The sequence below is a fragment of the Varroa destructor genome, unplaced genomic scaffold, assembly GCF_002443255.2.
Source record: "Varroa destructor unplaced genomic scaffold, Vdes_3.0 BEIS01000001.1, whole genome shotgun sequence".
In the NCBI taxonomy this organism is placed as follows: Eukaryota; Metazoa; Arthropoda; class Arachnida; order Mesostigmata; family Varroidae; genus Varroa; species Varroa destructor.
In genome coordinates, this window is record NW_019211454.1 from 8501237 (window position 1) to 8527884 (window position 26648).

The 26648-nt window shown below is 40.4% G+C and overlaps 1 protein-coding gene and 2 long non-coding RNA genes across 5 annotated transcripts in view; 2 read left to right on the top strand and 1 right to left on the bottom strand.

Annotated features, from left to right (window-relative positions):
• Positions 1–1999: 1999 nt before the first annotated feature.
• LOC147758205 (uncharacterized) lies at positions 2000–24572 on the top strand. Its single transcript, XR_015318910.1, has 4 exons — positions 2000–2409; positions 4620–6275; positions 11001–12475; positions 23938–24572. It is a non-coding gene; the product is annotated as an uncharacterized LOC147758205 (long non-coding RNA).
• Positions 5420–10350, bottom strand: LOC147758206 (uncharacterized). The gene is made up of 2 exons (XR_015318913.1): positions 10235–10350; positions 5420–9370 (listed from the first exon to the last, which is right to left on the bottom strand). It is a non-coding gene; the product is annotated as an uncharacterized LOC147758206 (long non-coding RNA).
• Positions 15946–26648, top strand: part of LOC111243513 (uncharacterized) — a 152150-nt gene continuing 141447 nt past the window's right edge. For 2 of the 3 annotated variants that reach the window (XM_022789203.2, XM_022789199.2), the window contains exon 1: positions 15947–16584. The gene's annotated coding sequence lies outside the window, so the exon portion shown is untranslated. Of the gene's footprint in view, positions 16585–26648 lie in introns of all 3 variants that reach the window. The other variant, XM_086977150.1, reaches the window with a different exon arrangement.

The following is a 26648-nucleotide window of genomic DNA, read 5'->3' on the forward strand; positions in this document are numbered from 1 at the left end:
TCAACTTTTCGCGGAGATAATCGTGAAATAATAAAATTCTAATAATCATACATTTGTTGCATTTTACAAAGCTTAATGGCCTATAATAATTATGATTAAATAAAGAAACAGACGATTTTCTGTAATTTTAAACAGTGATGTTGTTTCAACTACATGTAGTTGTCCCCGTACATAATACGGGGGCAACTACATTACAGAGCCCCTGTCTGCATCGGCTTTTAAGTATTGTTCCGCTACTTAGCCAACCGTTTCATTCCGACCATTTTGCCACAGCTATATATTTTAAATAATCGGTAAGTCAATGAAATTACTTATAGTATTTGAAACTAAGTCAGATTAAACCAAGTACGTATCAGCTAAATGATAAACGATAACCTTGCTTGCTACGTGGAGCCTTGTCATTAGCGCATGTTAGCGCATCTCAACTAGTCGAAACATTGAATAATGGTTTCCTACTTTTGATGTCCTAATACTTACAAAAAACATTTTCCTTTAGGCAGGCGTTTACTTGGAGAAATTAAAAAAAAATCGCATTGCCTTCGCGCTGTTTTTGCTCTGTGATTGCTGCTAATTTACTTGAATTAGTTATTTCGCAATCTGCTATTTTGAAAGCACGATCATGTACAGCCTTGAGAATTGATTCCTGTACATGGCTGTGGCATGTACACTGTAGAGTCGCCACCAGCTCGCAGTTAAATCCAACTTATTATGAAGTTCTAGGAATGTCCTTATATCTTTTTTCGGCTTATGTAGAGCGTGTTTTCTAGATCGATTTATAACTCCCTTTATTTCAAATAATAATGCTTTATATCTTTACGAAGTTTGCAAACACAGCTCTGAATTAAGCTGCTAGTATTATTCCCAACGTCTTGCCAAGATGGCTAACAGAAATGCAACTATATATAAAAACAACCCTATACATAAAAAACGTTCAATCTCTCATGCACTAAAGGTATTTACAGCGTTCGTTCATAGCGTTCGTAGCAGCATCGTAACAATAGAAACTTCAATAATAAGTAGTCGAAGTGAAGTTCTGCTCAAAATGGCACAGTTAAAATTGCCCTATATTGTCTCTTCAGTTCTTTAAGAACCTCTCGGAAACAATACGAATCTTAGCTTACTTACTCGTATTCCTCATTACGTTTCTCAGCTATCCCCAATTAGACTTTTTCTCGTTGTCACAAAATGAATCGGTGCTAACTTGAAAGCAAAACTTGTCGTTGCTCGGTCCACTGTAACTTAACTTTGTCATTTGTAACGAGTCAATTGGTCTAAGATCATCCTAGTCCATTATTTCACGTTCAGATTTCCGCAGGCGTAATTCTTCGTTTTTGGTTTCCTAGTAATGAAAAAGTTTCTTAAAATACGTCGCGCCTTCCATGCCATCTCTCGTCTGACCCACGCTGTCAAAGTTACAATCTATCCTGACTATTTTACCTATTGTGGACGGAGTCTGCCAAAGACGCATGTTCTCGTACCTCTCTGCTATTAGATTCCTACCGCCACCCCCCTAACTGCAGCATATTTAGTCAGGCCGTTTAGCAATAAAGTAGCTTCTGCTATTTTAGAGATTGTTTTATAAACGATAACATGGCAACAAGCACTGAATCATCAATTTTGCAAGAGATAATCCACTGTCACACCGATCGAAGTTCTTGTCCTGATTATTATCATTATTATATACATATTCTCGTAGAGTGCTGCTATCAAATCGTGCCCTCTAATATATACCTGTTGCGAGACCTTACCTCGACATTTCCGCTCCCTTAATTAAGCCCTTAATCATTCTCGTTTTTTGTTCGCTTACATGCCATAGACCACTATTGTTGTCGCATTGTCTAGCAGCGCCCACAGTACCGTCGCACTCCTCAAGGCAGGCATTTATTTTTGCATCTCTTCTACAGGCGGCCATTGCCTAACATCGCTAGCAGCCTTAGCAGGCCCGGCCACACATTCTTTCGCTTGCATTCTGAGCCGGTCCCGTCCGTCTCTCGCTCCTCCACCACGTTCACTTGTGAGCGAAGCTCCGTGATCTCGCTGCTGCGACTCGCCTGCTTTTTTTCCCGTAACAGCTGGCTCGACCTCTCTCCAGACCTGTGCGTCGCTATAGCAATTCGTCATTTGTCATATCGATCTCGACGGTGTTTGCTCATCCACCAATTGTTTGTGCCAAAACGTTCTTTACGTTGATTTGCTTTCTCAATCGCAGGCGACCCAGCGAAAGGGTTTCGGTTTCCCTGAAAACGCCGTATTGGCGTCATTCCTCGTTCTATCAGATTGTATAGCGGTACGTAGCCGAGCCGGCGTTCAAGCTCGAAGATTGGATTGGTGTAAAAGTTCGTCATAATGTCGAAGTTGTACTTTGCGTTGTTTTTTACCGCGTTGTTCGCGCTGTACGCCGAAACCGATGTGAGTATTCCGAAGTAGCGTGTTTAAATATTTCGGTGATCTATCGAATGAATGTGCAGGCTTTGAGCTCGACCCAACGGTACCACAGAGCTTCCCGCAAAGAAAACGATGGTCACGCCGCTAGCGGGTCGATCTCGTGACACACATCTCGTGACTTTTTTCTTTATCTATTAACCTTCAAATGTGGGTTGTTTTGATACCAGCTCAAATTTAATAGTGGAGTGCGTTACAATGTGAGATTAAAGCAGACACCGTTTCGGACGTTTCTTCAGCTAGTAGAGTTAAGCTTAACATATGTTCGTACGTGGGGTAAGCAATACGGTACACGACGAATCATGCTCATCTTCTCAGCGCGTGGCTTTATTATTACTGTCTGGTCTTTTACAAGCTAAAATGTAAACAATCATTTTTAAGATAGTCCATTTGCATAGGTGTTTAATGCGATTCCTACGTTAGTAGTTATATAGTTCTTAACTAAAATCATCAGATCCACGTAAGCCAACAATGTCTTCTACTTCAGTACTCCTTTCAATTTAAGATATTTATTATGTTTAAGCTTCAAGTGTTCCTCAATTTTTTCCTTCAAACTTTCGAGTTTCCTAGCCTAAACTTTGGCAAAGCTAACGTTTCGCATCGTGTGCTTAATTCGCACGGTACTTGTGAGCCGTTTTCTGGTGCTGGGTTGTACTATTCTAAAACTACTGATAACGTAGCGACAAATAAATGGAGTATTCGCTTTAAGCGTATTATACAATTCAAACTTAAGCTGCTTTTCCACGTTTTTAAATTTAAACGCTTGAAAACGGTACGAGATCATCGCTAGCTCCCAGCTAACACTCGCTAGATCGCAGAACGCACGTCGTTTACGTAAGCCCACGTGAGTGAATAATCGCCTCATGACTTTCAGCATCGCAGGCACCCGCCGCAAGGATTACGGTTCTTCCGTTAGTGTTAACTTCAATGATGATCCGGAACATGCTAATTTTTTTAAGCTTTCCCAAACGACCTATCTACACACGTAACGTATACGCTTATTACCCTTAACTAGTTTACCTCAAACGGCATGAAATTGGCTTTCAGTTCTGTATCGGTTTCATACTGGAAAAATATAGATTCACTGGTTTTGTGCCGTGTCGAAAATGGTCGTTTCTACAAGCTGTTGAAGCGCGCTTGACGTCGATAAACGCAAGGCCTCGTTTTCACAGGCGTATTCATAAAAACGCGGATACAGTATCTAAATTGCTGCGATATTTTGAACGGCACCGAATTCCCTGCCCTCTTCCCCAAGAAATGTAAAACACCTACTTCAGTTTTGGCTGAGGATCCGTGCCTAATACTAGCAGTATTGTTAATAGGATGTTTAGCGATCTGTCCAATTTAGCAAAATGACTTGTAAAGCGAACGTGGCCACCTGATGCCTTGGCCATAAAACTCTGCGTAGATAGTTCTCGAGTAACGGTGCAAATTGATCTGGTCGCTTGCGTCAGATTCTCTCAGTCGTTTCGATAAAAGATAAAAGTTCCTTGGGTAAAAAATATCATTTGGATGATTGATCTTTGTATAGGAGTCATCCCTTGTCCGAGACGTATTGAAGACTTGCGGAAAATGGTCATATTGTGATATTGGTTGCTGCAAGGCGGGTTTTATTAATTTCGTTATGGAAGAAGTTCTTCTACCGCCATGCGCTCGTTTCCATTGTATTCTAACTGCATATTGGAAATACACTGCTGATAAAGGCTTGTTCGGTTAGCTAATCAATCAAATAAACTAACATGAATAAAGATACGCTACAGGCCCATCAAAATAAACTGTCCGATCATTTCAGCTACTACTAAAATGAAGATGCAATCATTTAGTGACCATCTGCCCAACCAATATGATTACCTATGCCAGTTGATTCCGAATCTAATGCAGCGCTCCATATGCGAAACGCTTCGTTAGAGGCCCTGTTCAGGTCAGCAATAATTGGCTATACATTGGTTATATCCTTATGCGACGTGCTATTAAGTAGAAGATTAAAGGCCGCATTAATGTAGAAGGATCGAGATCAAGCACGAGTCAGACGACGGTTTCATAAAACATATTTGGCATACAACGTCAAGGAAACAGCGTCGGCGTCTCTATCCGGATACGAACTTAAATAGCAGCTCGGCCAAATACTATCTTTAACATGTACCCCTGTATCTTTATCTGTGTCTGTGTATGTTCAGGGGGAGTCGGAAGAGACCAGCGTGACTACTACCACGACCCCAGAATTTGTCGAGAGCCTGACCGAAAACGATCATTTAGAAGAATCAACGATAACCACGAACGGGTCTCAGCCGAAACCGCACTGCGATAGCTCGATCCCACAAACTGCAGCTAGTGGAATACTCCTTTTAACCCTGACCACTCTAGTACTCCGTTAAGCCCTAGTTACCAGAACCTCAACAGCGTTGTTTGAAGGAGCGGACCCATTAATCAAACACGACTATAGGAACAACACTAATAACCGAACTGAGAACAGCATAATAAAAGCAGTTAGTACTATTTGACTAGTATCAATACTGCTAAACCCTTAGCTAGTACATGTGACAGGACCCTCCCGTACGGGTCACCCACATCGACGTCCATTTTTTCCCCGAAAAACAGGCTCGCCTCGACGAAAGGCTAGGCACAGGAAGAAAATTCGGTGAAATGGGCCTGCATGTGATTTCGCATGTCAGCACAGGCCTAAAATAATTTCATACATGATACCCCACTGGGAATTTTATTATATTGACTAATGTAATTTTATTGTTGTTCTAACGTACCTGAGCGACAAAGTATATTCGAAAAGGTTTACATGCCGACGTAGGAAATCCGGGGCTAGTAGTCGACAGGGCAAATTGATTGATAGAGAAATACAAATGCATTAATCTGCCAATAATAATAAAGTTTTTTTGCAAAAAAAGAAATATATAGGTAAACAGTTATAAGGCGTAATTTGTAAAAAAAAAAAAAAGGTGCTTGATTTGTTGGGAATTTAGTGTTAATTATTTCTATCGTTTATTATCATTAGTATCAATGTCAACATTGCGATAGGGAGGATATAATTGCCATTTCATCTAAAATCGAAACGTTTTTCTTTGAAATTTTCTAGATTTAATATCAATGCCGTAGAAAACTCGACTGTTAAAGAATATTGAGTGATAATAGCGGCCATTACGATATAATTTGAAGAAGCACTTCCGATGTCACCTTTAACCCTCATATGTGTAATAAAATAACTGTATAAAAATATGAAAAGTGTTTTGCTTCGTAGATGCGTTTTTGCTAAAAAGTTGCTCCTTTATTGTCGACTATTCATATAAAGGTCGCCATCTCCCTCTCGATTGTTTACAAGCCGCCCGGTGTGCTCTGCTCATTGTTCATATATATATATATATATATTTCGTTCACTCTCTAACAAAATACAACATTTTTCTATAATTATATTCTGAAAAAAGAAAAACATCAGATTCTACTCATCGGTTCAATATCGAATTGTTTCGTAATTGAATATATAATTTATAATGTGAACGTTGCCAAACCGAGCCTGCCACAAATTGGGACACCTCGATTTCAGGATATGTCAAAGGCAAAATTCATACTATTTAGTGATTGACTTTGATTTTGGCCGGCAGTTTTGATTATATTTGTATTTTTCGTTGCGTATGTGCGGGTCAATATGAGTTCCCAATGCGATTAATGTTGCATATCCTCCGATTGGTTGACGCCTTCGGTCACGATGCAGGCTCTCCGTTCGGCCTATGATGCTACAGGTAACTGCGGACATCCGTTACTGGAAGTCATGTTAAGAGAGAAGCGAATCCGTCTCGCCCGTGTTCGCCTGACGATGCATGTCGGTAAGTGAAGCCCATAACCACTACCCACTAACTTGAGTCCCAGTCGGGACGACATCCGAAGCATTATTAAGTTTCAAAAAGGAAACAGCCTACGGTGTATTGGGAGAATGCAGGTTTTCTGCACCATTCGGGTTTACGGCAGATCTTTTTCTTTTGGTATTATAGAATAACGCTCTTACGACAACTTACATTAGACATGAATTTACCTTCATAAGAAAAGATTTGTGATACACTAACTTGTGATTAATATAGTGACTGATTTGTAACGACCGATCACGAGCAGCACGAGCTGATAAACAGCATAAAATTCGAGATCTGGATATGTTCATTTGTCTTTCTAGCTCTATAGCATGTTCTTGCGTTTGGCACTCAAATTGGCTGTGAAAACAATATCATCTTAAGACAATCCTAAATGTTCCATTCGAAGAAGTTTTATACAGATGTCACACACCAAAACAGGGAGCTGTCGCCGATAAGTTTACGCTCGCTGAGTATATGTGTTTCCGACAAGGCCTATTTCTGTCTGTGTATGTGTACGGTTTTCTAGGTACTGATATCGTGACGGCGCTCTGCTTATGTGTTATGTTATACTGAATTATACTAGATAGGATCAGTCTAAATACTAAATAGGTCGGAACAGAATTATCGGAGATCTCCTTAGAGTTTGTTAAACTGGTAGTCGCTGGTATATCGATTTTATGTGGCTTTAGGTATAGGCCATAAAGCGAAAGAATAGACCTACGATTTCTTGACCTAAATAACACCTAATATCGAAAGACTTTTTCCATACGCAACAGATGGGGCTCTACTAACTCATCAGGAGAAATAGCTGTTCATTTATGAATTTGTTTATGTAATTACGGCCATTAGAAAAGCAAACAACATTGATGCTTCGTTTCAGCCTAGCAATACTGAATATATAGAACATTGCGCGTTGACAATCACTGGTATATCATCTTGGTTTATACATATAATACATTATGCCATATAAATAATGCTCGTATAATGAACTCTACGAAACGTGATTGTTCAGTTTCATCTATTACCATTTATATATATATATATATATATATATATAATTTAAGCATCTTTGATGCGTTTGCTAACGTATTGGAACATCTGCTCGTGGACAGCTATCGGAACGTCAGTCGACGGCAGACCTTGTATACATATATATCGTTAAATTGATTTTTTCAATTTCCCAAAAATTTTACCAAGCATCGTCCTGTTGTCTCGCAAGACTGATAAGTGCTTTTGCTTATCAGGGTACTTATTGTGAGTCCATATATTCTGAAATTTACGGATGTAGTGTCCGGATGGACGGATACGGATATTACTATTTAATGTCACGCTTCTGTGATGATGGCGGCATTTGCTAATAATTGTTTACATTTTCTACGTACGGTGCGCAACGTGTCTAACGATAGGCGTGAATAAATGGCTCTGCACTATTATAACTATTTTGATTAAATATGAGGATTAAAAAAAAATTATATTAAAATCTTTTCACGCATTTGGATTTTGCTGCTGATATTTGTGGCACTATTTTAGCTAGCGATAGGGTACTTGTTGAAGAACTGTTCCGCTACGATCAGAAAAATTCGTCTGCTAACACTGTGTTTCCGTCCATATGGCCTCTACTGACAATTTTCTCATACAGTTTACGTTTTCAAAGCGCCAACAAAAGATTTTGTCGTTACAGATCTAGATTCCGTTCGGATTAAAAGTATATGTACACAACCATTTTATCCCTGGCCAAAATTTCTATGGTATTCCAGAGATGCATCCGATTCACATGACTGAACACTACAAAAATGCCCCTCTTAGCATTGCCTGGATCGATACCGGCCTACCCTCACGTAATCTACTTTTCGCTCAAACGTATTATTCCGAAACACACAAAAAACACTTTTCCTACAAAAACAGCTCACTTGTTATTAAGGTCACAAATGTATTACGTAGATGAAAGCTTTCTCTGCCTACGACGGCATTAAGTGGCACAGACGCTCATTCTCAGAAGCTTTTTATCAGAATATTATCGGAGTAACTGGATAAGGTACTGTTGGACGAATAACGATGTAAAGATGATGTTAAATCACATCACAAACAAATTTCGCTGATATGGTATATTGTCATGCATATATATATATATATATATATATATATATATATCAAGCGCTTCATATAAACAAACATATAGTCACATATACAGTTGTGGCCGATTTAATCGCTTTTTGACCTAATTTTCCATACGCCAATAATTAAATATTGTAAACTGCTGGAAAGCTATCTCATTTCTCTTTTAGTCCCGTCTTGGCCAGATCATAAAATTATAGCTTGAAATCATTTGGCCTGTATAGCGAACGCATATTGTAAAAGTGTAGCATTTTCGTCACTGCATAAACTAACCCCAAGCTAAAACTGAACAATAGCGCACTCTGTAATGCTCCAGATTCAAAGGTACTATCTACAAGTAACGGTAGCTAATAGCACATAAAGTATAGCGTTTTTATAACAAAAAACAAACAAAAACATTAGAAAAAAAAAATATATATATATATATATAGACATATGTATATAATATAAATGCTTTTTTTGTTGTGCTGTTGAAGAATAATGCTATACGACGGCCTATTTCGTAATTTACGTGAACGATTCCGCAGCGATAGCACATCGAATGATTAAGGCTCATGATGGTTGTCCATTGAACAGATGACTCATACACTCACTGCCATCAAAGGCATGCTCTTCTAAATGTCAGAGACGGGATGGGCTTCTCTGACTTTCATTGGGATTTTTCCAAAAACACCGATCGAGCGGCTTGGCAACCGTACAGAGCACTACCGACCCAATCGTTCCTTATTTGATGTTGATATTCCTGGTACTTAGTTCTCCAGTAGTTAATTCCTGGAAGTTAGTCGTGCCAATATAGTCATTGAAAACAGTATGGCTGTATGAACTCGGGCTTCGGCGTGAAAGTTGTCCAACAGAATTGGAGATCAACACTGGCAACCGCTGCCATAAGCGTCAGACAGAAGCCTTTTGATTCACGGAAATTAATAATGGTAATCGTATTTCTGGCTCTACAGTACGTTCTGCAAAAAAAAAATCACCATTTATAATGACAGCACAATGACTGGCAATCGATGGCATCATGCGTGGGGTGCGTGAGCAATTACTATGCTTTTTGTGTACGTTATGCAGTACAACGTTCAGGTGGATCGCAGAGCTCATACTTAGTAGCAGGCCTTTCATGGCCAGCATTTTCTATGTGTGATGTAGTTGTCGTGAACTCACAAATATTCGTTAATATTTCGTGCTTATTGTCATACTGACCTGGGTCTATTCGCAAGAATTACACAGGGGGCACTCTGTAACAACCGCACTGTTTCGTAAACATAGTAGTTCTAATAATTATTTCAGTGGGGTATATTAGCTTCACATTCAACAAATCCATACTGACAGTAAACTAGCGACGATCTAAACAATAACTTCATTTGATATTCCAATCAGATGAGCCCAATCTATAATAAAACATACACTAGTCAGCGTTTTCACGATACGAACAAAAGTCTCATTTTCTCTTCAAGATATGAAAAGAAAGCAAAGCGTTTTACGTCGTCCTCAACGATTTCTAGTTGGAAATTCAAACGTACGATTAGAGTAGGTGAAGTAAGTGAAACCTACTTCTATTGTTTGTTTCAAACAAAGAAAAATAACAGCAATCAAATCTGTGACCTTTAAGCTTAGATCTTTGCTACGCCACCTACAGAATTAGTAAGTGTACAAACGATGTAGTGTTACTTACTAAACTAGCTTTAACATCAATAAGACAATAAAAGTGCAAGAACACAAACAAAAACTATATTCACAATTGTCAATGGCGGAAGGCAAAAGATAATTTCAACAGAAAAAAAAACCAATGGAAAAAGGAGTCCATTGCACTTCATGTTTCATACAGATCTTTCGTAGTTCCTTTGTACGACCTCCATGGTTCGTCGTCCGTAAAACCGCATGCGAATAATTCTGTACCTGAGACCTGCAGGGCCTAGCAGGTCCATGAAGTATTCATTCAGTAAAGTTAGACGCCCGATATGAACAAGTAAACCGGAGCAATGTTGCGATTAATGCATGCTCATGGATTATCGTCGAAATGCTATAATTTACGACCTGCGACTCAACAGAGTATCATAGCGGAGTGGGCAAACATTACATGTTTACGACTTTTTTAATCGCATTTCAAGTCCAGAACGAAGGACGTCAGCTTCCTGGCAACATGTTTCATCAAAGATGAATACCTGGGCAAATATCGCGTAGTGAGCATGCCGCTCGCTTCAGAGAGCCTGCTATGGAAATGACACTTTGGAATCACTCGTCACGTTCGGAAGTGCCAAGTGCTTCGGGGTTAAGAAAGATAGAAATGACAATGTTTTTGCGCTTGTTCAACAGAACAACGGGCAGCATAATCAGCCTTAAGACAACCTTTTATTGAAACACAGAGAAAATGGCATTATTATATCTATAAGCAGCTTGACGGAGTTTAAATCGCTACTCCAATAGCCTATTACAAGGCTTGCTACTAATATACAAATTGTACAGAATTTTCTAATAATATGTTGTGAAAGGACGGCATAAAACGTGTCGTTATGCAAACTTCTATGAGATAGAGTGCTGAATAATATCTGAATGTTGCTTACTAAATCATAGATGTTAATGTAATTGCAGATGGAAGATGAAACTTTCGGCGCAGAACGATGTGTCGAAACGGACGTTTGTGGACGATCCAGACGAAAAGAACTGCAGGGGCCCGGGCACAATAACAGCACGCCTTCAGCTAGTATACTTTTCAGTCCATGATAAATGGTTATACCGTTCATGAGGTCGTCATTTGTGTCGGGTTCACTGTATTTACTTGTCTATAGTCTTCAACCTGAGAAATCGTTTAAACAGCTGATCTCTCATACTACCTTTTGTAAAAACGTATTCAACCCACTAATTTAAGAGGCCAAAATCTGAAATTCGCGAAGAGCCGCAGATTTATCAGCGAAGTAAAATTCGAGTCGAAAACGAGGCTTGATTAGCACGGCATAGCTACCGAATGGTTTTGATCAGATCGAGTAGAGCTCACCCATTGAGAAAGATTTGTTAGTCTCTACCTTCTCTTTTTCGCAAAACGAACTCGATTTCTTATTAATACACACAGCACTCGACGCTGGAGAGCTGTAAAAACAATAAATACTAAATAAACGATCAGCGTATCTCAGTTGTTGGGTGGGTCGTACAGTATCGACCCGTAATTTTCTGTGAGGCCTTAACGATTCACAGGATTTACCAATTTTTGTTGTTAAAAGAAAGCTATCTATTAAAAGAAGATAAGGTGATCTTTTATCTCCACGATAGCGATAAGTAACATAAGATTACTAACGGGACTAATAACTTTTTTGTTTAGCCCAGAGTGAAAACAAATCTTTGACTTTACAGTATAAGTTGCTACCCGATTCGCTCATCCCGTAACTTGAACGTAGAATAGAATATGCATTCTAACTTTGCATATTCGTTTTCGTAATAGGAACAGCCGTCAACGACCCGTTAACCTGGCCAACAGAGTGCAAACGCGGCATTGGCACATTTTTTCTCCGATGGTAGCGATATTCGCGTTCAGCTAAATTTCGTTCCACGTTGTTCCGGCATCACCTGCGGACGCTCAGCGCTGGGTGGACGCGTGGGGGAGTATAATGTCAAATGGGAAGTGTGGCCCTTGTAGAAAGTCTTTTGTAGCATATATATGTTCATTAAGTAGGAAGGCAGACATGCGTTACGTTGCTTGAATATGGCGGATGATGTAGCAGATAGATCATTACAACAAGCATCTCCAACGTACTAGTTCTTTTGCACATTCTCGATAACGTACGCTGCACTATGTTGATTCTATAACTGGGGTACAAATACGCCTATTTTTTATTACAAAATATCGAAAAACTTGCGTTTATCAGTACCGCCAACGACTTGACTAAGGCCCAGTATTATGGACCCCCATATGCAAACTTCTATAATCGAGATCAAGCGCCTCATTTTAAATAGTACACATTTTTTACTGAAAGGCTGCATAACTGTTAATTAACTAGCATTTTGTTGTCTCATGTGCCCTTTCAAGATCAAGATCTTCAAACTGTTCGCATTCTCTAGAGAGTTGACTTCAGGTGGGATATATTTATTTAATATCTAGTACAAAAATTTCCTAATATGTATATAAGTAATGCGACTCGTTTGAAATTAAACTTCTACTCGAAATACTGACCTTGCGAATAAATAAATTCACAGTAAACAATGACCGATTTACACTTAAGAGAGCGCCAGAGTCGGATTCCGGCTCAGCTATATACGACACGATGAGATAAATTCTAGGGAAAAACTGGCAATTGTTTAGACATTTTGGAAGTTGAAACAATCACCGCCGATGTCGTCTGGCCTCCGCCGAACACTATTCAAGCCCGAAGTTGAAATAATACTAAGACGTAGTGATTTACCAGAAGTTGAAAGAACCTTACGAATATCAATGCACATCTCAAATAATTGAGAAGCAACTGTGAAAACGTGTTATAGGTACAGAGTGGCGAAACTTGTGACATTTTGAGCTACACTTCGTTTACCGATCGGCTAGATCAGTTGCGTGTATGTCAGATATAGCATCTGCTGAAAGGGTCCAAATGTATAATCTGAGTGAAAATACGATACCCGTTATCAAATCGTTTCAGAATACCGATGCCGAGCTAAGTATCTAGTGTTAAAGTTTCTATTCATAGCACAGAGTCTGCCTAGAACTAGGCTGCGCAACATTACCATTCATATGTCCTATTGTCAGCTGTCTAATAAAACCCATTTCACGCCCAAGCCTCTTCGCTTGGGCGTGAAGCGGGTTCTTCTTCCCGTCTTCTTTTAAAAACTAATCAAATAGAACATCGATGCTTTGCTATAGGTTGCTCACATTTCAGTAGTTGTCTAAAAAGATTTGCTTGAAAAAATCGACGGTGGCGTCTTTCGGTCTATTCAATGTGTGGAAACAGTTACAAATTACAAAAATGTACAATTGTCGACCTGCTTTGAACACCTATTACGAGATAGGCAGTATCAGCGGCAAGTAAGGCCTAGGTACCAAAGTGTCATTCATCAATGTTATTTATTCCGCTCCATACTATAGTTAAACTGCTTACATTGGTTAGAAGTAGTTCTTCTTTTCTTGAATAACCATATATTGTCATTCATGATCTGGATTGATTTTTCGTTTTTTGTATTCTCGCTACATATTTACTAACGTAGAAAAAAAAAACCATTTCGTTTTTTATGCTAGATCGCTAGCTCTACAAAATAATTCAACTTTAGGGCTGTATAAAAGCTCTGCAGTTCACTGTTGTCCTTTTGACCTTCGTTAGGCCGATTTGCCTTAATCCCTCCATTTGATTCCATAAACTAACCGCCATTAAGGCCTACCCTCAGGAAATCGTTTGGTGAACACTTGCCAATACGCTTCGAGCCATTCATAGGCGCTTTATTGCTTATTTTAGATCGGTTTCTATTTTTGGAACAATACCGGCTTGAATACACATATGGCGATATACGATGGAGTGCTGCGAGCTGTGGGACTACCCGTTATGCAGGACCAGGAAGCATGCTCGATTGTACTTACTTATGTACCTGGTGTTTTTGAAACGAACGGTAACTTGCGATAGAGGGCACGCGCACCTAAATCAGCGATGTCCAAAACAAACTTCCTACTTTGTTACTGTCCGTTAATAACAGATTGTCTAGATTTCTCTGAAGAAAGCGACTATAGCTTTTCCTTGATAACGGAGCTACAGTGAGCATCGGAATAGCTCACATCGAGTGAGCCGCGTACCCAATCGCGACCACAGACAACGTTGACCTGTTATGTGGGCACGCAGTTCTAAGGCCAACAAAATTCTACGCTTTTCAAATCACTGGCTTCTGAATGACAGAATGTTCAATTATACAAATAAAGCTATGGGATACAACACCAACTATACCGGGCTTTCCTGTTTAGAGTTTCTTAGAAAATCTCCACGATTCGATGTGGCGTATTAGCGCAATATGAGTTGATTTAAAACATTGTGCCCGGTGCGGAGAATGTCCAGTTTGTTTGATACAGAAGGGAACTGTCATCGGTTGACCCTTTGTGATGTTCGTCATTGGCACACCCAATCGATGGAGAAGTTGTTTCGTTTTCAGATAGAATACTTCAGATCTATGAACTGTAGATCGCTTTTATATTGTTTGTGATCATATAGTTGACCTTTAGCACTTTTTCGTCCATTAGCATAATTTCTTAGCCGCCTTGGAAGCTTTTTTTGGAGTTCGATTCTCGAGGCCGATATAAGAAACTGCAGCTATCGTGAATGCGTCTTCTGGAAAATAACGCGGGACTTCAGAGTATAACGGCCAATATAGCATATAAATGATTGTTTAATAACAGCCATGGAATGATACTGTAATTATTTTAGTTTTATTATATATTTCGTTATAGAAATGGTAAATAGTTGGATTTAACCAGCATGTGTTTACGTAACAATTACGTAGCTCGCATCAAGTGATTCAGCTGCCTAGTTACAGATAACTCATTCGCTAAAGATCGATTTTCGGCGGAAGTCAGATCGACATATTTTTGAGCCTTCGTTAAAGCCCAGAGGCTAAGTGAGTGTGGCAGCCAACATGCTCTACAGTGGATAATCGCAAACAAATACTTTTAAATATTTGCAATCAGCAATCGAACAGCGGTACATCGTAGTAAAACGAAGCAGCGCCATGTATACTAAAGCGGGACGCCGATGGTGTCATGTGATGATCTTTAAAGTGCTTCAAGAGGACCGGTTTATATATACAGCGAGTCAAACCATAGTGGAATAATATCGCCAAAGAAAATTTGAAACATCCGAACTCCTGGAAGGACCCCCGTGCGTTATAGGCGTATTATAAAAAGTCTTACCTCAAACACACAAAGTACGTTTGTATGATCATAAGGACACTCGTTTATGTACATTAAGTGTACAATTTGACTGATCGTCGTACGCTCCGCGTCGCTCTGCCATTGTTGGTCAGTCGATACTCAAATATAAAGATAAATTATTTTGACAGACCGTTGTTACTTTTGCAAACGAGCTGAACATCTTTTATTTTGAACTAAAGTACGCGCATTTTGCCTCGGGTGTATATATATATATATATATATATATATATAGTTAAGGAAATCTTTTTTCTTAAATCGCAGAAACGTAGTGATGCTTCCAGGGGGCTGTTGTTGATTTGTGTAAATATTGTTGTAAAGAAGGCCTTCTTTCTTCTATTGAGAAGACGAATTACGTAGATGTTATACACTGACATTGCCTTTATCGCGTTATTTAATTGCTCTGCCGTTGTTACCCGCCTTTGCTGCTAGAGGGCGTGAGCTGTTCTAGTTCTCTTTTGACCGAACCAGAACAGCGCGCAGCTCTGGCGCGCTCTGCATTGTTCGAACTATCCGACTGTCTGGTTCGCGCACCCGGCGATACTCTGGGAATTCACGCCGGCGAACGATTGCCTTCGCGAGCGTGACTCTCTCCACTTCGTTTGTTCTTTCGCCATTGTGGTGAACAGCGAACTGCAGGAGAGGCATGGACGCTGCGCGAACATCTGTTTTTACCAGTTCAGTTCAGGTGAGGTTCATGCAAACGACGGACCTGCTGACGACGGCAACGACTGCCAAAACGAGGGTCGCTTACAGGAACTACTGCAAACGCAATTTGTTTTTTTTTTTTTGGTCTGAGACGTTATTCGGATCATTTTAAGGCAGCATTGTTAAACGCTCGATTGCAGGACACGGTCCAATAATAAAATGTTAGCTGATTGATTGCTTAAGGGTTCAGGATCGATTTTAATAGCCTTCAATGATTGCGCACACTGATAACCAAACCGTACCATTGGTTCTTAACGTATGACTCGTAATTAATGGTGATAATGTGACCGTTGAATGCTGGATTATCATACATGAGACCGTTCATGCTTGTTAAGTTATGCGGTGAGGCATTCCACTTTTTAAAACCCAAAAACTAAGACTGAGTCATTGGTGTCATCCGTTCTATTAGTGAGAGAAACACATTTTTATAGTTCAACCGGTGACAAGCTGTTGACAGTGCTCTCTATTGGATACGGTGCCTCACATTAATACCTATTGGACCATAATCTTTTTTAGAGAAATACTATGTGCCTACTGTGAACTTTATCTATAGTTGCTCGTCGCTGGATTACTTAACATGAACAGGTAATAAAATCAATTTATGTATTTTAGTCATAATTCATCAGCCATCGGTGGCTCTTCAACATATCACTCGAAACGGTGTGCAGCGGTATAAGGTCAAAAGTTGTGCCTAACTACCAACCTGTTCCCAATGTCTCAATGAACAGGACTGAATGAATTATTCGTTTGTATTACGGTGTACGGATGCTTACTAGAGTTCGACAGTGTTATCTAGTGCTGCTTGTCATCGAGATGACTTACAAAATTATCGGGCTTGCAAGATTGTTTAGGTTTGAATCCGGGTATGGACAAGTAGCTTTTTTTTTTCTTCGACAAAGAATTAGCTCTCTGACGCAGTCACAAGCAGACATAAAACTCGAAACATTTACTTGAATCCAATGTTAATTTTATGGCTTATTTTTTCTCCAATTATAGCGGCATCTTAAAAACTCCTCTAGTGGGTTGGCGTTATGACGATCATAGATGTATGAATTTTACTTATAAAAATAGATGAAAAAATTTTGCATCCACATCCTATAAACTGCGGAGATGACTATTTTTTAGAATATTTTTGGTTAACAACAATCGAAAACTAGAAAAAGCTAGCGAACCCTTACCTCTTAACAAAATGAAAAAATGTCCTCTCATAGGCAACAACTATCATATCTGGAAACATTGAAAATGCGGAACTAATATATGTGTATCTAAACCCAATAATTTAGAAGTATTTCAAAGGGCTTTATCGCCATTGCTACTGTCGTTGCTGCCGTTTATCTCCCGATCCCACCGCCGCACAACGCTATTTCATTAGTATAATATACGGCGTAGAGATATTATTAAGCGAACGATTGGAAGTAACACTAACGATGACAGAAGATGCTCCTTGTTCTCTTTTTCTCTCTGCTGTGTATATCGCGAAAAATTACAGCAGATGTCAGCCACAATGGGGCTCACAAGATTAGTTAGGTGGGCTCCCCTTTTTGGGCACGGCTGTTGCAAAGCGGGATGTCAACGACGGTGACCGTTGCAGAGTCGCTACCGCATTAAAAGTGTGGTAGCTATAAAGGGGCGCGGATGGGGTAATGAATAGGGCACAAATAGTGCGCGTTGACGTGTAAGCGTCGTTTTACGAGGTACGGCTCATTGTTGCTGAAGAGGCGATCGTAGAAAATAGCAGCGGACGCTGGTATGATGGGAAAAATTTGCATTAAACCTTATTGCTGTTGCAGCTGTTGCTGAACGACGTTGAAATAAACAATAGTGAATCTGGGCGTTAGCAGTTGGCTGTCGTCCAAGATTGTTGGCATTCGATGGATCTATTAATTGGGGCATTCCGAGTGCTTTACGGAAAATTGATTTAGACTTACCTCGGACAGATAGATCTTGGATTGACTATATAAGTTATCCACGGAACCGAAACTTAGTACAGATGAGGTAAATAATGACATTTATAAATACAGGATGGCCGCACGGCGAAGGTGGCTTTTTGCAATTTTGTCAGAGAATATTTAACACGAATCGACTGACATGTGACAATACTCAGCATACTGCAAACAGAATAACAGTGTAACGTTATTCTCGATGTATTTTATTACATGATCGTAAATCATCCTCTTTCTGTGCATTTTCATCTTTCGCAATTGAATTTTGAGTTGACAAATATCCTTGCTTCCTATTTGTGCCTAACATTACGTTTACCATGAACAAGTCCACGTTTATAAAATGTATTTAGATTTAAGTATGAAGATATGCCTGAATTTACTCGCCCACCTAAACGACTACGTGGAAAAGAAGCTGCGCAGTAAACGTACAAATACAATAACTGATAATTGTTATTAAGGCCCCTATAGGCAAGCAGATACACGCTGTCCGAACACACGCCACCGGTTTTACGTTAGGACTCGGCAGTTTCAATCGTCTGCTGCCAACACCTTAAACGAGACGTTAAACGCTACTGCCGATTTTGTCGTACGAATGCGCCACGATGCTGAACGCTCGAGGCAGGCCTTCATAGATGACTGAACTTCTAAAAGTATAATAGAGTTGCTTTCTTAGCTTTGATCCGAACTATTTGATTCGAAACTCAGCAGTTTCTTTCAAGGGAGGAGCGGCTACCAGCGAACAAAGAAACGCCTCTGAATGCGTGTTTTGCCTTCCGGAGCTCCCTAACAGCAGGTAGCTGTAACCACTTCGAGGGAGTCTGCTTCTTTTTCAAGTTATCTTTTACTGGCTGAAAGCTGGAACTTGATACTAGTGTTTGCTTCAGCGCCAACTTAAATATATAACGAAATTGATCGGGTGAAACGAGCACCTTTAATGGTCGCCTAGCTTACTCTATAAACAGGTATATAGGCAGAGCTAAGTCTGCGCATATAGAAGGGGGATGTTTGTGCGGTATTATGGAAGGGGGCAAAATTTTCTGAAGCTGCAATAGTTGAGCGGTTTGTTTGACCCAAAAAAAAGGAGGATTTTTTTGTGAGCAAAGATAAAATTTCCACGTTGCATTCGCCATATCGTTGAAATCACTGTGTCTCATAGGTGATACGCATAGACTGCGTTTAATGGAATTTACTTATTTAGAATTCTATAGATGACTTAAGTTAGCTATAATACATCACCCTAAATATAATCTTGAGTAATAAGTCTATCATAGGTAAATTTTTGCCTCCATTTTTGGAGCCTCTTTACCTGCACACTAGGCGACAACCGCTAGTCGAACCTGTATAATTTCAGTAGCGCTTGGCAATCACGCTTCAACAACCGTGTGCGACATCTTGTTCGCTTCTTTGCATTAGCCTATCTATTTACGCATCAAACAGGCTTACATACAGAGAGCACTTGGTCCTAGACAACTTGCGTTGTTAAGCAGAGAACGGCTTTAATCTAATTTGTTTTATTTACATAAAGCACAACATCAAAGGTCCTACAACTACTTGCGGACAGCTACGTATAAGAAGTGTCATGTCACTCACTTTAACCCTACTTGCCATCTCTGATGACTCTGCTACGACAGATGCGGATCAATAAACGACATGTAATAACAACTATAACATCCGCAGCTAGGACAAACAAATCAATGGGGTACGAAAAAGGATAGAAATAAGCAATGGACTCAGCCAGTGCCTCTGCTCTGATCTAAGGCTAACGTCGCATGAATTTTATACTCATTTCTATACATGTGAAGCAAATTTCTCGCGATAATTGCGTATGGCAAATGGTACACGTTAGTCTGTGCTACTCTTGGCAGCTAGTTCTTTCATGGTACAGCCTATGCCTCAGGTCGCACCGAGCGCACTCAACCAGCGCTTATGGATGATTTCGTTCTATCAGCACTTGTAATAACTTCGAATATAAGGAGATAGCAAGCCAAGGAAGACTGGCTTCAGTTGGGCCAGAATTCTTGCGTCGTATTAGAAGCACCCATTCGAGTTTCTAAGTGCTGAATCCGTCCTATTTGGCGTAGCAACACCGATCGGCAACGGTTACTGGATTTCGTTAGCCTTACTGCTATTGGTGCCGTGGCGTCTGCTTCTTTTTCTTCTCGCTATGTTACGTTATGCATCGCCTCCGATCGGAGGCGGCGGGGCATGACGGTCTACAGGAAACAGGCGCTTTGTTCCATTACAGCCAGTAACAGCGGCAGTAGTTTTTCCTCCAAGGTCGTATTGGGCATTCACACCACTATATATATATATATATATATATATATGTATATGTATATATATATATGGATATATAAATATATATATATATATATATATATATATATAGTCGATTTCGTTTGCTGAAAAGAGGAAGATACGTGCTAAAGCACACATACACACACCCATCAAATTATCTAGTATACGTTTGTTGTTATCTACGCATTTTTATCTGCATAGAAAATAGTAAAAGCGAAAACGATTCCTAGGAAACAGGATTCGTAATAACAATGATAATAACGGCAGCAGTGGTGGCATAGAACGACAGGTCTGTTCCAAAGTGATGATAACCACGATTGGACGCTCCGTCCACTGGAAGTGGCATTTGCCAGCAATTTTTGCCTGCGGGAGAAAAATGTTGTTTGTTTTCAGAGTAACTCAAAATATATGTTTTGAAAATACAACAGTGATAATAGTACAAGTAGTTGTACATTGACTTTTGTGATACATAATTTCTTCTTGACTGTCATCGTTGCTTGGCACTTTGCCTAAGCTTAATACGACCTAATGGGCCTTTGTTGCTTGCAATAGTTTGCCATCTACTTCGTCGTTCTTCAGCGCTACGATATAGGCCGCCATCGAGTGGCACGTGTACAACAATGTAACCATCAGTGCGGAAGTGGATTCTGAGTTTGAACTTTTAAAATATCTTGGTTTGAATAAAACGTGCGACTTTTTGGCACAAGAATTCTGCACATTTGACAGTGCCATAAGGGGATGGAGAGTCGGTTCGTGTTTAATTAATCACTTCAAGACAGAAAGCGAACGTGCAGTATGACAAATACGACGCTAGTCGTAGGGTGAAACCTTTGTTTCCTTTTTCATTAGACGTAGTGACCTTCCGCAAGTTCTTTCCAGCAACTTGAAACTATTATATTATAGTATAACTACTTCTCATGCCGTGAATATGATCACAACGACTGGGTTAGAAAAAACAAATTATTATGGATCACTAGTGCGTATACAGTATACAGCATTCGACGCGGTCATCCGTATTCGCCTGCGGCCGACCCGGATAATGTGAGGCAAGGCTTTGGATTGTCTATTAGTTCTTTTGCTATTGTTTATAATTCTCTAGTAATATTCGAAACAATACGCAAACGTATTTCCAGCCAAGCCGCTTGCATCCGTAAAAGTAAGTTCAACAGTTTAACTTTTAACTTCCATGGCATCTTAATACTCTGCCCGTCATAGGTTTCAACTGAAAATTGCATATGTTGAAAAACGGGAAATATTATTAAAAGTAGTGGGGTACCAAAGGCATTGTAAAATATTTTTGGCTTGGAGCATTCACGTGATGGGGTAGAACTTTATTATTACTTCATTACCGATGACCACAAGAGCCTTCAACTCGACTATTGTATTCCAGCGACAGAACCTCCGGCCGCCATAACCCTTATCGTTGTAAACATTACCACATCAATATCGATCCATGGTGTTTTCACCATGTTGCAACGGTCACTGGAACCACGTTGAACTGCTTTAGACCGCCAAACCGCCGTTCAGCCTCCAGTGTCACATCTGAAGGCCTTATGGGTTTGTCCTCTTCGGTTCACGTTGCAATGTAGCTTTGATTGACGATGATCCGTCCAGATCAGTCTAATCGGTATCGTCATACACGGACGCACCGATACATTGCCGAACATGGACTTGTGCTGAGCCGTTGCATTGCACAGGATCTGCTTCCAGCACTAATGAGATAGATTTGTAAATAGTGAAATCCATCTGTATGTGTCATTTGCAGTCGCGCTCTTGACTTGACTGACGTTTGGATATGCCATTCTGGCTCTTGCTAATGCCCGCCTGTCTCAAACAGACCGCATAGCAGTCGACTTCGATCGGGACCGGATGAAGCTTGCGTTTTCATAAGGTTGTGGTTAGCGTTTTCATGAAGCTCCATCTTTATCGACCCTGCCTCGTCGTCGCCAATAGCGACAGCGGCGGTGTTCTTTGTCGTGATCCGCAGGACGTCAACCTTTTCCAAAACGAATGAACGCCAACTGATGCGCGGGTGAACTAGACGTTTCACTGCTACAACAGCTGCGGTGTGTAGTACTATGACATCGAAGAAGGATGAAAGCGTAGAGGAAATGCACGGAAACAGCTAGACGAGAGTATTTCATCACAGACCGGCCATCGTCTGTTGATTGTAGCAAACAACTCGCGTCTGTTTGCTATACCTGCCCGTGTCGCGGTTAATAGACCTGGGCAAACGATCGCCCTTTGAGAAACATACACATAGAAAACAAATAAGTCCAGATTGATATTTATATGAATATTCTAATATATTTCTATCAATATTTACTGAGAACTCCAGCCGTTGAGAGAGGTAACATAGTAGCCGTGCATTGGGAAAACGCGGTACACGCAGACGAACCGAAATAATTAAAAGACGAAATAGAAAAAGTCGAAACGGAGTCGTATTAAGGTAAAAAAATCGTAAGAATAGCTTAAAATTTCAGGTAAGTAATGAGTATATGAGGAAATAACCGTATTTTGCTCAAGTAGAGCTTTGTCAAACGGCTGCTTATATCATGACATGTTCTCAAGATTGATGAAACACTCATCAAGTCGGATTTTTCAATATCTCTGATTTTGGATTGGGTTCGGTAGGAAGTTTTAAACTAACGGTACCAAAGAATGCGGGCTAATTTACTGAGCGCCGGCTGGAAAATGCAATTATTTTCGCTCGTACACAAATCATAGCCGAAGACAGCGACTTCAACTTCACGTTACTAGGGTACGCGTCGACGTCATGAATTAGTCGGGCAAAAACGCTTGTTCTAGGTATGGGCCACCTACACCACGTATCTTAATGGTAGCAAAAGCCCTTTTGGGCTTACTTATTGAACTTCCACCAAGCTCAATTCTACGACGTCAGACAATAGGCCAGACAATTTCGGCCAACGCACAATATCCACAACGATGAACACGTTACGTTTTCATCGACACGCGCGTACGCGGATTGCTTTCGCTAGCCCTCCCGGCTAATATGTACGTATACGCGCACGGTTTTTTCGTTTGTATTTCTGTCTGTCTCAGCTGTGGAGCTCTTTTGAATTAGTGGCTTTCGAAAAACAATTATACCGGGCCCTTGATAGTGTACCATTTTCATTCAGCGGTTCTACGACATGAACGTATTATTCTTTAGATAGCGAATAGGACGTCAAGTAATCGTCGTTGGTCTAGCCCGGGGGAAATTTTTTTTTTTTTTAGCAGATTTCACATTAGAACAATGCTCTTCAACAGACGTTGTTTGGAACTTATTCCATTGAAGACAGTTCGATTGAAGCTTGTTTATTGATATTCTAGCTTGTCGTAGATAGATCTCAACATGTTAAGCATTCTTCTATATGTATTCATAATTCTTAAGTTGTTGGACGCCTCCAACGGCCAGTTCCAACATGACAGCTTCACATTTGAACAATTCAATTTCGTTATATAACCAACAAACACGAATATAAAATACATTTTTGTTATCGTATAAAGTATTTAATGAGAACTACTGAACGGCGTGCAAAGGGTCACTGGACAGTATAGACAAACAATTTTAACCCTGTTATTTTATAGAGAGTATTCTCTAATTATATCCAACGCTTAAGACACACTTTGTAATATCATTCTCAACGCGTAGCCTGAAGAAATTACGATCTATTACTGTGTCTTGTCTTTTCAGGAACTTCTGTCTTTTCCGCAATTTTTTTTTTGAAGCCTCACTTAGAAGATATTTTACAGTCTGCTGGCCATTACTACGTCCCGATTCCTCATCTATAAAACCGCATCGACTAATTCCCAAAACCGAAGACTCTTTCGTGGCCAATATAACCCTGCCCATGTATAACTATGCAATACGCACTAACCTAAAAATACCTAGATCAATCGCAGGCTAGGCAAGCGAAATCGGCAGGAAGGTTTTCTGTCAGAGGCGAACTACACGACGCCGATGTCGTAAAGAGGGATCGCAAGGAGGACGTAGACGAAAGGATGTAGGTGAAAAGACCAGACTATCCCGGAACGCCCGCTGAGGATTTTCAATTCTGGCCGCGGATCAACCGCCTGTACAACGGAGGAACAATAGCGAACTGTGGTAATAGAAATCGTGGCAGCATCACCAACAACAGCAAAAGCGACGATAACAACAACAACAACAACAGTGTCGAGCAACGACGACGACGATGACGACAACAACTACGACAAACCGCAGCAGTAACAACGTAGAATTAGTCCTTTGCCTATATCTTTTCTTTGCTCATGTAAATTTACTATAGCCAGCAAACGGCAGATGTATAAAGAGCACACAAATGACGTTTACAGACTCGTGTCCTTTTTGTGGCAATAACTCAACAAATCGCTCACCTTTTTCTGGAACGGTTAACGCTTCGGCGTGACCGCCTTTTCGTCTCTGTTCGCTCTTCAGCGTCGTCGGCTTTTTTCTATTGAAAACTATCAGTCTTCAGAGATACATATGCGTGTTTTGATCTACTTATATGGTTATGAAGTAAGCATAACAACAATGATGCCATATAGGACTATGAAGAACAATCGGTGTGGCTCTGCGTGTTTATTGCGTTCGAAAATCTACCTATACGGGTTATGTAACAGTACCTATTGACATCGTTGTTAGTTTTGTCAGATATCATTGCCATTCTTTGTACAGCAAAAGCAGCTGTTCAATGAAAATCTTACGGCTTAATCGAGGACGAAGCATCTTCGGTGCTTTCGCTACTATCCGGGGCGCAACGTAGGAGTAGTTGGATCGTTTAACGCTCGTTTATTTGGCCGGCGCCGCTATCGATCATCAATCAGTACGGACGTTGTATATATATTTCAGTCAATACATACGTCCAGCAGTTGGCACAACGCTGACCGATCGATGCTGTCTAACAATCGATAACCACTTGTATACAACTCCCCTGACTATTTCTGCATCCACCATGATGCAATAATGATCTGGATGCTCTCCTGCAATATACTACTCGGCTCGCCTAAACGGGCAGTCGTATGCAAATAGTCAGACGTCATTGCGACGCCGCAGGACGCGCCGAAGAACTAATTCACATTATTACACAAACGTCTTTCCTAACAGCTGTCGTTGACTTACCTTGATGATTGTTGTCCTAACGGCATCATCAATATTGTTTTTGAATTCGCAGTTCAGCTCCGTCTCCCGTACCCATCTGCCCTCCTACTCGACCCCCCACATCTAACTATTTTTCGTTATTTAAACCGTTCGAACGCGATTATATCGTTAAGCCTGTCATGGCTGTTATGACCATCATTGATCCCCCCCGTCCTCTGGACGAGAGCCAATGCGTTGTTTGCCAGCTGCATCGATTAAGCCGATCGAATGGTGGAGGATTCCCAGGACGTCATTATGCCCTAGTAAGTGCTGCTTTACCGAATTTCAAGGTGGCGTTTCGCGGAACAGTGGCACTAAATGCAAACGAAAGGAGAAATTTTACGCCGGACATGCTAGTTTGGAAAAAATGAGGTCTCAATACAGGGACTTCCGTCCAACAAAAACTTCGGGAACAGACGAACAGACGGCGATATCTCCATTAGTATTTGGTAACAGCATAAACGATCCGAAAGACTGTTGATTCACTTTTAACCAAAACTCTTAAATTGTAATCGCAATTTGCTAAAGAACCATCACATAGAGCCTCGTACGCTATAAAACATATGAAGCTTGTAGGTATAGCATTGTATCTGCACCGATGTCTATCCTGTCAAGGCCATACTTCTCAAAATGAAATATCGTACATAACGACGATGGCGCTTCATCGCCATGTGGAAATTAAGATGAGTATTTTGCAAAAACGGAATAATCAATAAATTCGGGGTTCGAAACCAAAGTATAGGCATTTTTCAAGTTCTCAATATGGCTCTCAGAACTTATTGTCTGTTCATCATTTCCTGCCGAGAACACCCGCATTGGTCAAAATACGCGAAGGATTACTCAGCATATGAGCCAGTCCTTAATCCATTTATAGAGGGAACAGACTACTCGGCTATGCGAATTTGTCTGAGAGGCATTACTCTTTGACGCTCAATAAAAGTTAGTTCAAAGAAAGACACATTCGACATAAAATCTCTAGAGCTACTAGCTGATGGCCTAGCTTAAAAACGTGTTGAAAGGAAATGACGATTCAGCCTTAACGTCACATCTTTGATCAAAGTGGAGCGCTCGCCTCTAAATCACTGCAGCCATCTTTGGTTCTCCAGCCATCTTGGGCCAACCAAGACGGCACTGGCCTAAATCTGTCTTAGAGATTTTTTGTGGCTTAATAAAAAGCCCATTCCACATCAACAATAGAAGTTCCGCTGAATCGCTTAATGGCCAAGAGCTAGGCCATGCAACGCGGTCCTATAATTTAACAATTTATT